General features: G+C 35.2%; 1 protein-coding gene across 1 annotated transcript in view; it reads left to right on the top strand.

Moving 5' to 3' along the window:
• Nucleotides 1-15,946, top strand: part of LOC133336595 (protein split ends-like) — a 93,805-nt gene that overhangs the window by 35,727 nt on the left and 42,132 nt on the right. The window lies entirely within an intron of this gene.

Below are 15,946 nucleotides of genomic sequence, written 5' to 3'. Positions count from 1 at the left end.
TATACGCTCCATATTCTGAAAATCATCAACCACTTGAGGGGCTTTGGAAAAATATTCCTAAAACAATACATTCAAAAAATATTCCATACATTGAAGGATCTTCTTTAAAAAATCAACACCTTATTGGACATTGCCTTGCCAAGTCTTGCAAACAAATATTCTTTAAATTATCCAGGTCTGGTAGAATCCAAAAAAAAAATATTCTACTTTCTTTAAGTAATCCCTGTCTCATTGAGCCTTGAAAACATATTTTTTAAATCGTCCACCTAGAACAAATTCTCTAAATAAATGCTTGCCTTATTGTCCTTCAATTAAATTGTAATACAAATCCAACGTACCGTAGGACGTTTGACTAATGTCGTTAATTATTCGCCCCATATTCTGAAAATCATCAACCACTTGAGGGGCATTGGAAAAATATTCCTCAAACAATACATTCAAAAAATATTCCATACATTGAAGGACCTTCTTTAAATAATCAACGCCTTATAGAACATTGTCTTGCAAAGTCTTACAAACAAATATCCTTTAAATTATCCAGGTCTGGTAGAATCCATAAAATAGTCTACTATCTTTAAGTAATACCTGTCTCATTGAGCCTTGAAAAAATATTTTTTAAATCGTCCACCTAGAACAAATTCTCTAAATAAATGCTTGGCTTGTTGTCCTTCAAATATAAATCAAATGTAATACAAATGCAACGTACCGCAGGGCGTATGACTACTGTCGTTAATTATTCGTCCCATATTCTGCATCAAGCATCAACCACTTGCGGGGCCATGGAAAAATATTCCTAAAACAATACATTCAAAAAATATTCCATACATTGAAGGATCTTCTTTAAAAAATCAACGCCTTATTGGACATTGAAAAAATAATCTTACAATAATCCAAGCCTTATTGAGACTTATAAACATATTCTTAAAATAATACATGCCTTTTTGGGTCTTGAAAAATATTCTTAAAATAATACACGCCTTTTTGGATCTTGAAAAAATATTCTTACAATAAGCCAAGCCCTTTTAGGCCTTAAAAAATATTTTTAAAATAATACACGCCTTTATAGGCCTTAAAAAATATTCTTCCAATAGACCACTCTGTAAATAATTGGGCCTTTAAATAATTTGAAATTAAGACATCTACGTACCTCAGGGCGTATGAGTACTGACATTAGGTATTCGACATATATTCTCCAAAAAATCCACGTCTTGTTGAGCCTTGATAAAGTATCTTTAAAAATACCCAAACAATGTTGGGCCTTGAAAAAATATTCTTAAAATAAGTAAAACCTCATAGAGTTGAGAAAATATTCTTAAAGTAATCCAGAACGTATTGGGCCTAGAACTAAATTTTTTTCAAATAATCCACGCCTTATTGGGCCTTGAAATATTTCTGACTCATTAGATCTTAAAACATTTTCTTAAAGGAATCCACGCTTTATAACATCTTGAAAACATATTCTGAAAATCATCAACCACTTAAGGGGCTTTGGAAAAATATTCCTAAAACAATACATTCAAAAAATTTTCCACGCATTGAAGAACATTCTTTAAATAATCAACGCCTTATTGGACATTGTCTTGCAATGTCTTGCAAACAAATATTCTTTAAATTATCCAGGTCTGGTAGAACCCAAAAAAATAGTCTACTTTTTTAAGTAATCCTTGTCTCATTGAGCCTTGAAAAAATATTTTTTAAATCGTCCGCCTAGAACAAATTCTCTAAATAAATGCTTGCCTTGTTGTCCTTCCATTAAATTGTAATACAAATGCAAAGTACCGCAGGGCGAATGACTCTGTCGTTAATTATTCGTTCCATATTCCGAAAATCATCAACCACTTGAGGGGCTTTGGAAAAATATTCATAAAACAATAGATTCAAAAAATATTCCATACATTGAAGGATCTTCTTTAAAAAATCAACGCCTTATTGGACATTGTCTTTCAAACAAATATTCTTTAAATTATCCAGGACTGGTAGAATCCATAAAATAGTCTACTAACTTTAAGTAATCCCTGTCTCATTGAGCCTTATATTTTTTAAATCGTCCGCCTAGAACAAATTCTCTAAATAAATGCTTGCCTTATTGTCCTTCAATTAAATTGTAATACAAATCCAACGTACCGTAGGACGTATGACTAATGTCGTTAATTATTCGCCCCATATCCTTAAAATCATCAACCACTTGAGGGGCATTGGAAAAATATTCCTCAAACAATACATTCAAAAAATGTTCCACGCATTGAAGAACATTCTTTAAATAATCAACGCCTTATTGGACATTGTCTTGCAAAGTCTTACAAACAAATATCCTTTAAATTATCCAGGTCTAGTAGAATCCATAAAATAGTCTACTTTCTTTAAGTAATCCCTGTCTCATTGAGCCTTGAAAACATATTTTTTAAATCGTCCACCAAGAACAAATTCTCTAAATAAATGCTTGCCTTATTGTCCTTCAATTAAATTGTAATACAAATCCAACGTACCGTAGGACGTTTGACTAATGTCGTTAATTATTCGCCCCATATTCTGAAAATCATCAACCACTTGAGGGGCATTGGAAAAATATTCCTCAAACAATACATTCAAAAAATATTCCATACATTGAAGGACCTTCTTTAAATAATCAACGCCTTATAGAACATTGTCTTGCAAAGTCTTACAAACAAATATCATTTAAATTATCCAGGTCTGGTAGAATCCATAAAATAGTCTACTATCTTTAAGTAATACCTGTCTCATTGAGCCTTGAAAAAATATTTTTTAGATCGTCCACCTAGAACAAATTCTCTAAATAAATGCTTGGCTTGTTGTCCTTCAAATATAAATCAAATGTAATACAAATGCAACGTACCGCAGGGCGTATGACTACTGTCGTTAATTATTCGTCCCATATTCTGCATCAAGCATCAACCACTTGCGGGGCCATGGAAAAATATTCCTAAAACAATACATTCAAAAAATATTCCATACATTGAAGGATCTTCTTTAAAAAATCAACGCCTTATTGGACATTGAAAAAATAATCTTACAATAATCCAAGCCTTATTGAGACTTATAAAAATATTCTTAAAATAATACATGCCTTTTTGGGTCTTGAAAAATATTCTTAAAATAATACACGCCTTTTTGGATCTTGAAAAAATATTCTTACAATAAGCCAAGCCCTTTTTGGCCTTGAAAAATATTTTTAAAATAATACACGCCTTTATAGACCTTAAAAAATATTCTTCCAATAGACCACTCTGTAAATAATTGGGCCTTTAAATAATTTGAAATTAAGACATCTACGTACCTCATGGCGTATGAGTACTGACATTAGGTATTCGACATATATTCCCCAAAAAAAAATCCACGTCTTATTGAGCCTTGATAAAGTATCTTTAAAAATACTCAAACAATGTTGGGCGTTGAAAGAATATTCTTAAAATAAGCAAAGTCTTATAGAGTTGTGAATATATTCTTAAAGTAATCCACGACTTATTGGGTGTAGAAAAAAATATTTTTCAAATAATCCATGCGTTATTGGACCTTGAAATAATTCACGCCTCATTAGATCTTAAAACATTATCTTAAAGGAATCTACGCTTTATAGCATATTGAAAACATATTCTCGAGGCGTGTTTCGAAAATAATTTTGCATTTTTTGGTGTTTTTAGAGTATGGGGCGTATACATTGTGTCAGTAATCATACGCCATGAGATACGTTTATTTCATTATTACAATTTTATTTAACTAATCAGAGCAGATTTTTATAAGACATGAATTTATTCTTAACTTGTTGCCAAGTCCATCTAATTTGGATAATTTTAAGACACATATTCCTCAAATAATCCATAATAATCCAAGTTTTATTGGACCTTATTGGGCCTAGAAATAATAATCCACGTTTTTCAGCATCTCGAGTTGCGTTTCAAAAATAATTTTGCATTTTTCAGGGTCTTATATTATGGGGCGTATACATTGTGTCAGTAATCATACGCCATGAGATACGTTAATTTTATTGTTACCATATTTTTATGGGACAACCAGAGAAGATTTTTTTAAAAGACGTCCATTTATTCTAAGATTTCTTTCAAGCCCATCTAGTCTTGGATAATTTTATAATACAATCTGGAAAAAATATTTTCGAAAACATATGTGTTTCGGAAATTATTTTGCATTTGTTGGTGTTTTATATTATGCGGCGTATACGTTGTGTCAATAATCATACGCCCTGAGATACGTAGATTTTATTGCTACCATATTTTAAGAAACAACCAGAAAGATTTAAATTATAAAGACGTCAATTTATTTTAAGATTTTTTTGAAATCCATCTAGATAATGTTAAGAAGTTTTTTTCTGTGTAGGTCCAATAAGTGTAAACTATTTTAGGAATATTTTTCACAGGTCAAATAAAGCTGGATTATTAAGCCTGTTTTTCCAAAACCAAATAAGGTTTGGAATATTTTTTCAAGGTCCTATATTACGTGGATACGTTTCTGAAAATTTTATGGATGTATGATAAGGCACGAATTATTTCAAGAATATTTTATCAAGGACCCATAAGATGTGAATTAGTTTATTTCAATAATATAACTATTAGACTGGTAAAAAAAATTAAATCCTCGCCTTTGGAGACTGACAAAAAATACTCTTTAATAAATCCACGTTTTCTGAGGCTGTCAGAAAAAAAAATTATTTAAAAAAATACATGTTCTCTGAAGAAAAAAATATTTTTACAGCCCTTCCGCAGCTTTTTTAACCCACTGTCCAATCTAATAGAAAAAGGTGCCATTAAAACACCAATCCAAAGTCCACTTTCTAAATAGATTTTTTTATTATTCCGTTGCTACCATTTCACTTAAAGATGAGGGTTTCTCCAAAAAAACATAATGCCACAGCAGAAATGGATCCTGTGTCTAGTGGTTTTATGGTGGACGGGCGTGTTGCAAGCATTTTGTTTTTAGAGATATTATTATTATTTCTATTATAAAAAAATGTTTTTATTGTAAAATAAAAACATTAAAATCTTTATTACCCTCATTTTGAGATGCCTTGTAAAATGCATCGATGCTGTTGCCAGCTAGCCAAAGCGGATTTTTTTTTGCGCTAAGAAACATTTGTATTTTTTCCACTGCAATGACCAGTCAACGAGAGCTGAGCATCTGTGGCAAGCAATTAAATGGTGCGTCGTCACTAAGTGTGCTAAATGGATGGCCAAATGGCTGGTTAGCTGGCTGGTTGACCGGTTAGCTGCGACTCTGGCTACCCAGGGTATTTCTGGCCTGCAAACATGATCCTCACCACCAACACCATCAGTGAATTGATTTGTATCTTTCTTTTTTGGCAAGAAAAAGAAATCTTTTTTCATGCTGCCTCTGTTAGGCGGAAGACGGTTTGCCCTGCTTAAGTTTTTTATTTTCGTTTTTGCTTAGGACTACAAAATTTCATTACACCAACAACAACAACGACGACAAAGACATTTGTCAGCGTTTAATTCTCACTTAGCAATTAGCAGACATTTCAACAGCAGGAACAGCCAACCAACCAGCTAGCCAGTCAGCCAGCCAAACAATTTTTAAGAATATTTTCTCTAGGCCTGACAAGGCGTGGATTATTTAAAGAATATTTTCTCTAGGCCTGACAAGGCGTGGATTATTTAAAGAATATTTTCTCTAGGCCTGACAAGGCGTGGATTATTTAAAGAATATTTTCTCTAGGCCTGACAAGGCGTGGATTATTTAAAGAATATTTTCTCTAGGCCTGACAAGGCGTGGATTATTTAAAGAATATTTTCTCTAGGCCTGACAAGGCGTGGATTATTTAAAGAATATTTTCTCTAGGCCTGACAAGGCGTGGATTATTTACAAAACATATTTCAATATTTCCATACTTTTAAGGGCTCTTAAAATTATTCTCATAGTACTTTGTAGCGTATTATCGATGTCACAATGTATACGCATCACTGATAGCTACAAATGTTCTTTAGAAAATCCACGCATTTTGAGCTTCAAGTTTTTGGTTGCTGAAAAAATCTTCTTTAGTAAATCCACGCCTTTTGAGGATTCATATTTTTGGTTCCTGGAAAAATCTTCTTTAGTAACTCCACGCCTTTTGAGGATTCATGTTTTTGGTTCCTGAAAAAATCTTCTTTAGAAAATCCACACCTTTTGGGGCTCCAAGTTTTTGGTTTCTGAAAAATCTTCTTTAGGAAATCTACGCCTTTTGAAGATTCATGTTTTTGGTTCCTGAAAAAATTTTCTTTAGAAAATCCACACATTTTGAGGCTTCAAGTTTTTGGTTTCTTAAAAAATCTTCTTTAGAAGATCCACGCCTTTTGAGGCTTCAAGTTTTTGGTTCCCGAAAAAACTCTTCTTTTATAAATCCACGCCTTCTTAGGCTTCAAGTTTTTGGTTCCTGAAAAAATCTTCTATAAAACTCTTCTTTTATAAATCCACGCCTTCTGTGGCTTCAAGTTTTTGGTCCCCGAAAAACTCTTCTTTTATAAATCCACGTCTTCTGAGGCTTTAGGTTTTTAGTCCCTGAAAAAATCGTATTAATCAGTCTAGTCTTTCTGAGGTCCCTGAAAAATTCTTTTTAATCAGTCCAGTCTTTCTGAGGTCAAAATATTCTTTAATAAATCCACGCCTCAGTTGGCCCTTGAAAAATATTCTTTAATAAATCCACGCCTCAGTTGGCCCTTGAAAAATATTCTTAATAAATCCACGCCTCAGTTGGCCCTTGAAAAATATTCTTTAATAAATCCACGCCTCAGTTGGCCCTTGAAAAATATTCTTTAATAAATCCACGCCTCAGTTGGCCCTTGAAAAATATTCTTTAATAAATCCACGCCTCAGTTGGCCCTTGAAAAATATTCTTTAATAAATCCACGCCTCAGTTGGCCCTTGAAAAATATTCTTTAATAAATCCACGCCTCAGTTGGCCCTTGAAAAATATTCTTTAATAAATCCACGCCTCAGTTGGCCCTTGAAAAATATTCTTTAATAAATCCACGCCTCAGTTGGCCCTTGAAAAATATTCTTTAATAAATCCACGCCTCAGTTGGCCCTTGAAAAATATTCTTTAATAAATCCACGCCTCAGTTGGCCCTTGAAAAATATTCTTTAATAAATCCACGCCTCAGTTGGCCCTTGAAAAATATTCTTTAATAAATCCACGCCTCAGTTGGCCCTTGAAAAATATTCTTTAATAAATCCACGCCTCAGTTGGCCCTTGAAAAATATTCTTTAATAAATCCACGCCTCAGTTGGCCCTTGAAAAATATTCTTTAATAAATCCACGCCTCAGTTGGCCCTTGAAAAATATTCTTTAATAAATCCACGCCTCAGTTGGCCCTTGAAAAATATTCTTTAATAAATCCACGCCTCAGTTGGCCCTTGAAAAATATTCTTTAATAAATCCACGCCTCAGTTGGCCCTTGAAAAATATTCTTTAATAAATCCACGCCTCAGTTGGCCCTTGAAAAATATTCTTTAATAAATCCACGCCTCAGTTGGCCCTTGAAAAATATTCTTTAATAAATCCACGCCTCAGTTGGCCCTTGAAAAATATTCTTTAATAAATCCACGCCTCAGTTGGCCCTTGAAAAATATTCTTTAATAAATCCACGCCTCAGTTGGCCCTTGAAAAATATTCTTTAATAAATCCACGCCTCAGTTGGCCCTTGAAAAATATTCTTTAATAAATCCACGCCTCAGTTGGCCCTTGAAAAATATTCTTAAAAATATTCTTTAATAAATCCACGCCTCAGTTGGCCCTTGAAAAATATTCTTTAATAAATCCACGCCTCAGTTGGCCCTTGAAAAATATTCTTTAATAAATCCACGCCTCAGTTGGCCCTTGAAAAATATTCTTTAATAAATCCACGCCTCAGTTGGCCCTTGAAAAATATTCTTTAATAAATCCACGCCTCAGTTGGCCCTTGAAAAATATTCTTTAATAAATCCACGCCTCAGTTGGCCCTTGAAAAATATTCTTTAATAAATCCACGCCTCAGTTGGCCCTTGAAAAATATTCTTTAATAAATCCACGCCTCAGTTGGCCCTTGAAAAATATTCTTTAATAAATCCACGCCTCAGTTGGCCCTTGAAAAATATTCTTTAATAAATCCACGCCTCAGTTGGCCCTTGAAAAATATTCTTTAATAAATCCACGCCTCAGTTGGCCCTTGAAAAATATTCTTTAATAAATCCACGCCTCAGTTGGCCCTTGAAAAATATTCTTTAATAAATCCACGCCTCAGTTGGCCCTTGAAAAATATTCTTTAATAAATCCACGCCTCAGTTGGCCCTTGAAAAATATTCTTTAATAAATCCACGCCTCAGTTGGCCCTTGAAAAATATTCTTTAATAAATCCACGCCTCAGTTGGCCCTTGAAAAATATTCTTTAATAAATCCACGCCTCAGTTGGCCCTTGAAAAATATTCTTTAATAAATCCACGCCTCAGTTGGCCCTTGAAAAATATTCTTTAATAAATCCACGCCTCAGTTGGCCCTTGAAAAATATTCTTTAATAAATCCACGCCTCAGTTGGCCCTTGAAAAATATTCTTTAATAAATCCACGCCTCAGTTGGCCCTTGAAAAATATTCTTTAATAAATCCACGCCTCAGTTGGCCCTTGAAAAATATTCTTTAATAAATCCACGCCTCAGTTGGCCCTTGAAAAATATTCTTTAATAAATCCACGCCTCAGTTGGCCCTTGAAAAATATTCTTTAATAAATCCACGCCTCAGTTGGCCCTTGAAAAATATTCTTTAATAAATCCACGCCTCAGTTGGCCCTTGAAAAATATTCTTTAATAAATCCACGCCTCAGTTGGCCCTTGAAAAATATTCTTTAATAAATCCACGCCTCAGTTGGCCCTTGAAAAATATTCTTTAATAAATCCACGCCTCAGTTGGCCCTTGAAAAATATTCTTTAATAAATCCACGCCTCAGTTGGCCCTTGAAAAATATTCTTTAATAAATCCACGCCTCAGTTGGCCCTTGAAAAATATTCTTTAATAAATCCACGCCTCAGTTGGCCCTTGAAAAATATTCTTTAATAAATCCACGCCTCAGTTGGCCCTTGAAAAATATTCTTTAATAAATCCACGCCTCAGTTGGCCCTTGAAAAATATTCTTTAATAATCCACGCCTCAGTTGGCCCTTGAAAAATATTCTTTAATAAATCCACGCCTCAGTTGGCCCTTGAAAAATATTCTTTAATAAATCCACGCCTCAGTTGGCCCTTGAAAAATATTCTTTAATAAATCCACGCCTCAGTTGGCCCTTGAAAAATATTCTTTAATAAATCCACGCCTCAGTTGGCCCTTGAAAAATATTCTTTAATAAATCCACGCCTCAGTTGGCCCTTGAAAAATATTCTTTAATAAATCCACGCCTCAGTTGGCCCTTGAAAAATATTCTTTAATAAATCCACGCCTCAGTTGGCCCTTGAAAAATATTCTTTAATAAATCCACGCCTCAAAAATTGGCCCTTTGAAAAATATTCTTTAATAAATCCACGCCTCAGTTGGCCCTTGAAAAATATTCTTTAATAAATCCACGCCTCAGTTGGCCCTTGAAAAATATTCTTTAATAAATCCACGCCTCAGTTGGCCCTTGAAAAATATTCTTTAATAAATCCACGCCTCAGTTGGCCCTTGAAAAATATTCTTTAATAAATCCACGCCTCAGTTGGCCCTTGAAAAATATTCTTTAATAAATCCACGCCTCAGTTGGCCCTTGAAAAATATTCTTTAATAAAAAAATCCACGCCTCAGTTGGCCCTTGAAAAATATTCTTTAATAAATCCACGCCTCAGTTGGCCCTTGAAAAATATTCTTTAATAAATCCACGCCTCAGTTGGCCCTTGAAAAATATTCTTTAATAAATCCACGCCTCAGTTGGCCCTTGAAAAATATTCTTTAATAAATCCACGCCTCAGTTGGCCCTTGAAAAATATTCTTTAATAAATCCACGCCTCAGTTGGCCCTTGAAAAATATTCTTTGGCCCTTGAAAAATATTCACGCCTCAGTTGGCCCTTAATAAATCCACGCCTCAGTTCTTTAATAAATCCCTTGAAAAATATTCTTTAATAAATCCACGCCTCTGGCCCTTGAAAAATATTCTTTAATAAATCCACGCCTCAGTTGGCCAAAAATATTCTTTAATAAATCCACGCCTCAGTTGGCCCTTGAAAAATATTCTTTAATAAATCCACGCCTCAGTTGGCCCTTGAAAAATATTCTTTAATAAATCCACGCCTCAGTTGGCCCTTGAAAAATATTCTTTAATAAATCCACGCCTCAGTTGGCCCTTGAAAAATATTCTTTAATAAATCCACGCCTCAGTTGGCCCTTGAAAAATATTCTTTAATAAATCCACGCCTCAGTTGGCCCTTGAAAAATATTCTTTAATAAATCCACGCCTCAGTTGGCCCTTGAAAAATATTCTTTAATAAATCCACGCCTCAGTTGGCCCTTGAAAAATATTCTTTAATAAATCCACGCCTCAGTTGGCCCTTGAAAAATATTCTTTAATAAATCCACGCCTCAGTTGGCCCTTGAAAAATATTCTTTAATAAATCCACGCCTCAGTTGGCCCTTGAAAAATATTCTTTGGCCCTTGAAAAATATTCTTTAATAAATCCACGCCTCAGTTGGCCCTTGAAAAATATTCTTTAATAAATCCACGCCTCAGTTGGCCCTTGAAAAATATTCTTTAATAAATCCACGCCTCAGTTGGCCCTTGAAAAATATTCTTTAATAAATCCACGCCTCAGTTGGCCCTTGAAAAATATTCTTTAATAAATCCACGCCTCAGTTGGCCCTTGAAAAATATTCTTTAATAAATCCACGCCTCAGTTGGCCCTTGAAAAATATTCTTTAATAAATCCACGCCTCAGTTGGCCCTTGAAAAATATTCTTTAATAAATCCACGCCTCAGTTGGCCCTTGAAAAATATTCTTTAATAAATCCACGCCTCAGTTGGCCCTTGAAAAATATTCTTTAATAAATCCACGCCTCAGTTGGCCCTTGAAAAATATTCTTTAATAAATCCACGCCTCAGTTGGCCCTTGAAAAATATTCTTTAATAAATCCACGCCTCAGTTGGCCCTTGAAAAATATTCTTTAATAAATCCACGCCTCAGTTGGCCCTTGAAAAATATTCTTAATAAATCCACGCCTCAGTTGGCCCTTGAAAAATATTCTTTAATAAATCCACGCCTCAGTTGGCCCTTGAAAAATATTCTTTAATAAATCCACGCCTCAGTTGGCCCTTGAAAAATATTCTTTAATAAATCCACGCCTCAGTTGGCCCTTGAAAAATATTCTTTAATAAATCCACGCCTCAGTTGGCCCTTGAAAAATATTCTTTAATAAATCCACGCCTCAGTTGGCCCTTGAAAAATATTCTTTAATAAATCCACGCCTTTCGTTGGTGGCCTGTAGGGCGTATGACTATTGTCGTTACTTATACGCCTTAATTTTGTTTGACAGTAGTCATTAATTTCATGGCTCGTTTTCATATTTGTTGTCGCTTCAAGGTTCAAAATCGAATATTATTCAATTCTATATCCATTTTTTATTTAAAATCGAAAATTGTGCAGATGTTTAATGTAATCTCTAGCCTTTGGAATTCAATTACATTTTTTTCCTATTTGAACATTTCTCATTTGTCTTCTTTATCGTGTCGTCTTCCTGATTTTTCTTGTGTGTGCATGTCTCTTAATTAATATTTAATTGCGCCTCATTTCGCCTTTGATTTTCGATGCAATTCCCTTGGTGCAGATTTCCTATATTATTTTCTTCTATTTTTTTTTCCTATTTTTTGTGCGCTGTTTTGCTCTGTCCCCAATTTGTAACGTTTGCGAAAGTGTTTCTCTAATTATTGCAATGTTTTTCCAATTAAAGTGATGGGAAAAATCCATTTTCGTATTCCGCTTTATTCCGCTATTATTTTCTTGAAATTCTGGTGTTGTTGTTGTTGCTGCTGCATTTGTTTTTCTATTCTCTTCTTCGGTGTTGTGCTTTGTTGGAGTGTGTCTTTTGTTCTGGTTCGCTTTTCCGCACTTTTGGCTTTTGGCTCAATTGTTAACTCCTGCAAAAATGTTGTTGCTGCTGTTGTGCCCTCAGGCAGCCCAGAGCATAGCATAAGCAGCAGCTATAACAACAACAATTGTAATCGTCATCAAAATATTTTTGTCGCTGGCTCTGTGTCGTCGTCGTTTTCGTCGTCATCATTGCTGCTGCTGATGATTGTATTTTTATTTTTCAGCATTTCTTTTTTCTTTCAATTTTTAATGTCAATGAACTTTTAACTCAAAACATCAGCAGCACCAGAACCAACAACAAACACACCAGCAGCAGCATTGGCACCGACATTACAACAACGAAAATTATAATAATAATTGTAATAAGAACAACAACAACATAAGCAATATTAATAGCAACATTACTTCAGATTGCAACCCAAAAGCATATTAAATGCCAGCTAGGCAGCCGGCATACGGCGGTGGTGGTGATGTTCACACTCTAGCCCTTCCGAACCACCCATCTAGGCAGGCAGCCAGCCAGCCAACAATCCATCTAGCCAGCCAGCCATCTAGCAAATTCATTCTGTCCTATGTCGTCCACTCACCGTTCATCATCGGCAAATAACGATGTTGTAGTCAACAACAACAAAAACATCGGCAATGAAGAATAGAACCATTGCAACGATGAAGAAGAAGAAAAAAATAAATTATATCTGCATTAACATAAAAATTAAAAAGGCAGGGGTACCGAAACTTTTTTGTAAATTTTTTAAAGGGCTTAAAGCGAAAATAAATTCGGATATTAATGCGTATAAGTAACGACAATACTCATACGCCACAAAAATACTTTCTTAGCGGCTAATAGAAGCGACAATTTATTCCACGTCACGGAGGCGTTGATTTTTTAAATATTATTTTTTAAAGGCCTATGTAAGGCGTGTATTTTTAAAGAATATTTTTTCAAGGCCTATATAAGGCGTTTTTTTGGATTAAAGAATATTTTTTCAAGGCCTATATAAGGCGTGGTTTGAATTAAAGAATATTTTTTCAAGGCCTACATAAGGCGTGGATTTCTTAAAGAATATTTTTTCAAGGCCTACATAAGGCGTGGATTTCTTAAAGAATATTTTTTCAAGGCCTACATAAGGCGTGGATTTCTTAAAGAATATTTTTTCAAGGCCTAAATAAGGCGTGGTTTGAATTAACGAATATTTTTTCAAGGCCTATATAAGGCGTGGTTCGAATTAACGAATATATTTTCAAGGCCTAAATAAGGCGTGGATTTTTTAAAGAATATTTTTTCAAGGCCTATATAAGGCGTGGTTTGAATTAAAGAATATTTTTTCAAGGCCTATATAAGGCGTGGTTTGAATTAACGAATATATTTTCAAGGCCTATATAAGGCGTGGATTTTTTAAAGAATATTTTTTCAAGGCCTATATAAGAGGCGTGGATTCTTTTAAAGAATATTTTATCAAGGCCTATATAAGAGGCGTGGATTTTTTAAAGAATATTTTATCAAGGCCTATATAAGAGGCGTGGATTTTTTAAAGAATATTTTTTCAAGGCCTATATAAGGCGTGGATTCCTTTAAAGAATATTTTTTCAAGGCCTGTATAAGGCGTGGATTTTTTAAAGAATATTTTTTCAAGGCCTATATAAGAGGCGTGGATTTTTTAAAGAATATTTTTTCAAGGCCTATATAAGAGGCGTGGATTTTTTTAAGAATATTTTTTCAAGGCCTATATAAGAGGCGTGGATTTTTTAAAGAATATTTTTTCAAGGCCTATATAAGGCGTGGATTTTTTAAAGAATATTTTTTCAAGGCCTATATAAGGCGTGGATTTTTTAAAGAATATTTTTTCAAGGCCTATATAAGGCGTGGATTCTTTTAAAGAATATTTTTTCAAGGCCTATATAAGGCGTGGATTCTTTTAAAGAATATTTTTTCAAGGCCTATATAAGGCGTGGATTTTTTAAAGAATATTTTTTCAAGGCCTATATAGTTTAGGTTTGGGGATGTGCAGTCACTTATCTGGCTGCAGCACTCTGAGACCGTTAGGTCCGTTGTGATAATCCACAAGAAGAAAAGAGATAAGGACAGATCTATAGGGGAGGGAAGATTGGGGAAATAATGAGAGATGAGAAGCTTACAGAAAGATATAAAAAAGGTAAGATTGGAATAAAGTCGAAGGCTACAGAAATCAGACAGAAGATATATTACGTGTCAAGGTTCCACTTTCCCAACCACTTTAGGTTTCTAATTATGCTGTAGATTAGAGCAGGTTCGGTTGTTGAGAAGAAGCTAAGACTCTGTAGAAAATGAGCACCCTACTAGCCTGTGCCGTCTGTAAGCCAGGGCTGGACAGTGACACATAAGATGCTCAATTGTCTCCGTCTCTCTCCTCCGCAGAGTCTACAGTAATCAATTGCATCAATATCCCATTTAAAGCCCTGGTATTGCAGTGACCAGTAATGATTCCTGTCATTACACTTATTTCAGCTTTGCTCAGGTTCAACAGTGAGTGCGTTCTTTTGGTAGACAGAATCGGCCAAATGGATCTTGACACGTTGCACCTAGGTTCGTTGTGCCAGAGTTCATAGGCTCTTTTGTCGAAGAACGCCTCAAAGTTCCAGCAAAGATTACATGTGGGTGGTTTGATTGAGTCATCAATTGCTAGATCTGTGGATTGAGATCCTCGTCTAGCTAGTTCGTCCGCTCAATGTCCTGGTACCCAACACAACCGATAGCTGCAAGTAAGTTCTTCCAAAGCTGCTCTACACTTGAGGACTGCCTCAGATTTAATATAACAAGATTTGATGGCTTTAAGAGCCGACTATCAACGAAGATAGTCACCGGTTCAAGGACCTCTGCATCCAGACTTTTTATCAGCATTGTGTTCAGGGCTGCTTGTGGCGTACTCCTCCTGGCTCCTGTAACTAGAATCGAGGCGGTATCTAATTTACTGGATGTCGACTTGTGGCGCAAGTAGTGCCATCAAACAAGAGAACCATAGGAAAAGATGGGCCTTACCACAGTGATATACAACCAGTGTATAGTCGATGGTTTTAGCCCCTAGCTTTTCCCAATGGAGTTCTTGCATGCATAGAGTGCAATCAGCCCTCTCCGAGCTTACGCTTCCTAGTGAACATTACCAACGCGACAGCGTAAGTAAGGCTCTTTGCATAAGCTCCGAGATAGTTGACGGAAATTTTCCGGAAATCAATATCACCACGTCGTCCGCATAAGCTACAACTTTGGTATCTTTCCCGTTCAGTTCCATCAGTATATTATTAATTGGCAATAGCCATAGCAACGACGAGAGCACCCCTCCCTGAGGTGTGCCTCTAGTTACGGTTTTCCTTATATCTAGCCAATATGTAAGGGTGTCAGGAATGCCAACTTCTTGAAAGTGAATAGTTTATGGATTCAAGTTTAACGTTGTTAAAGGCTCCCTCTATATCTAGAAAGGCGGCCAGCGTAAAATTAGAATTTTCCATATTCCTTTCAATGTACCCTACCACCTCGTACAGTGCAGATTCTACAGACTTGCCCTCCAATATGTAAGGGTGTCAGGAATGCCAACTTTTTTAAGTGAATGGTTTATGGATTCAAGTTTAACTTTGTTAAAGGCACCCTCTATATCTAGAAAGGCGGCCAGCGTAAAATTAGAATTTTCCATATTCCTCTCAACGTACCCTACCACCTCGTGCAGTGGAGATTCTACAGACTTGCCCTTTATGTATGTGTGTTGTGAGTTGCTGAGAGAGGTTGTGTCTATACGACTCCTAATCTCCAGGTCGATCAGTCTTTCGAGAGTCTTGAGGAGAATGGATGATAAGCTAATGGGTCTATAGTTCTTTTGGTGCAGAGTGGCTTGGTTTCCCCGCTTTGGGAATGTAAGTAAACTTTACCTAGT

The sequence above is a fragment of the Musca vetustissima genome, unplaced genomic scaffold (genome assembly GCF_032173495.1).
Source record: "Musca vetustissima isolate MV318-11 ecotype Yass unplaced genomic scaffold, APGP_CSIRO_Mvet_v1 utg2577, whole genome shotgun sequence".
Lineage (NCBI taxonomy): Eukaryota > Metazoa > Arthropoda > Insecta > Diptera > Muscidae > Musca > Musca vetustissima.
Note: the sequence above shows the minus strand (reverse complement) of the source record. Positions and strands in the feature narration are given on the sequence as shown.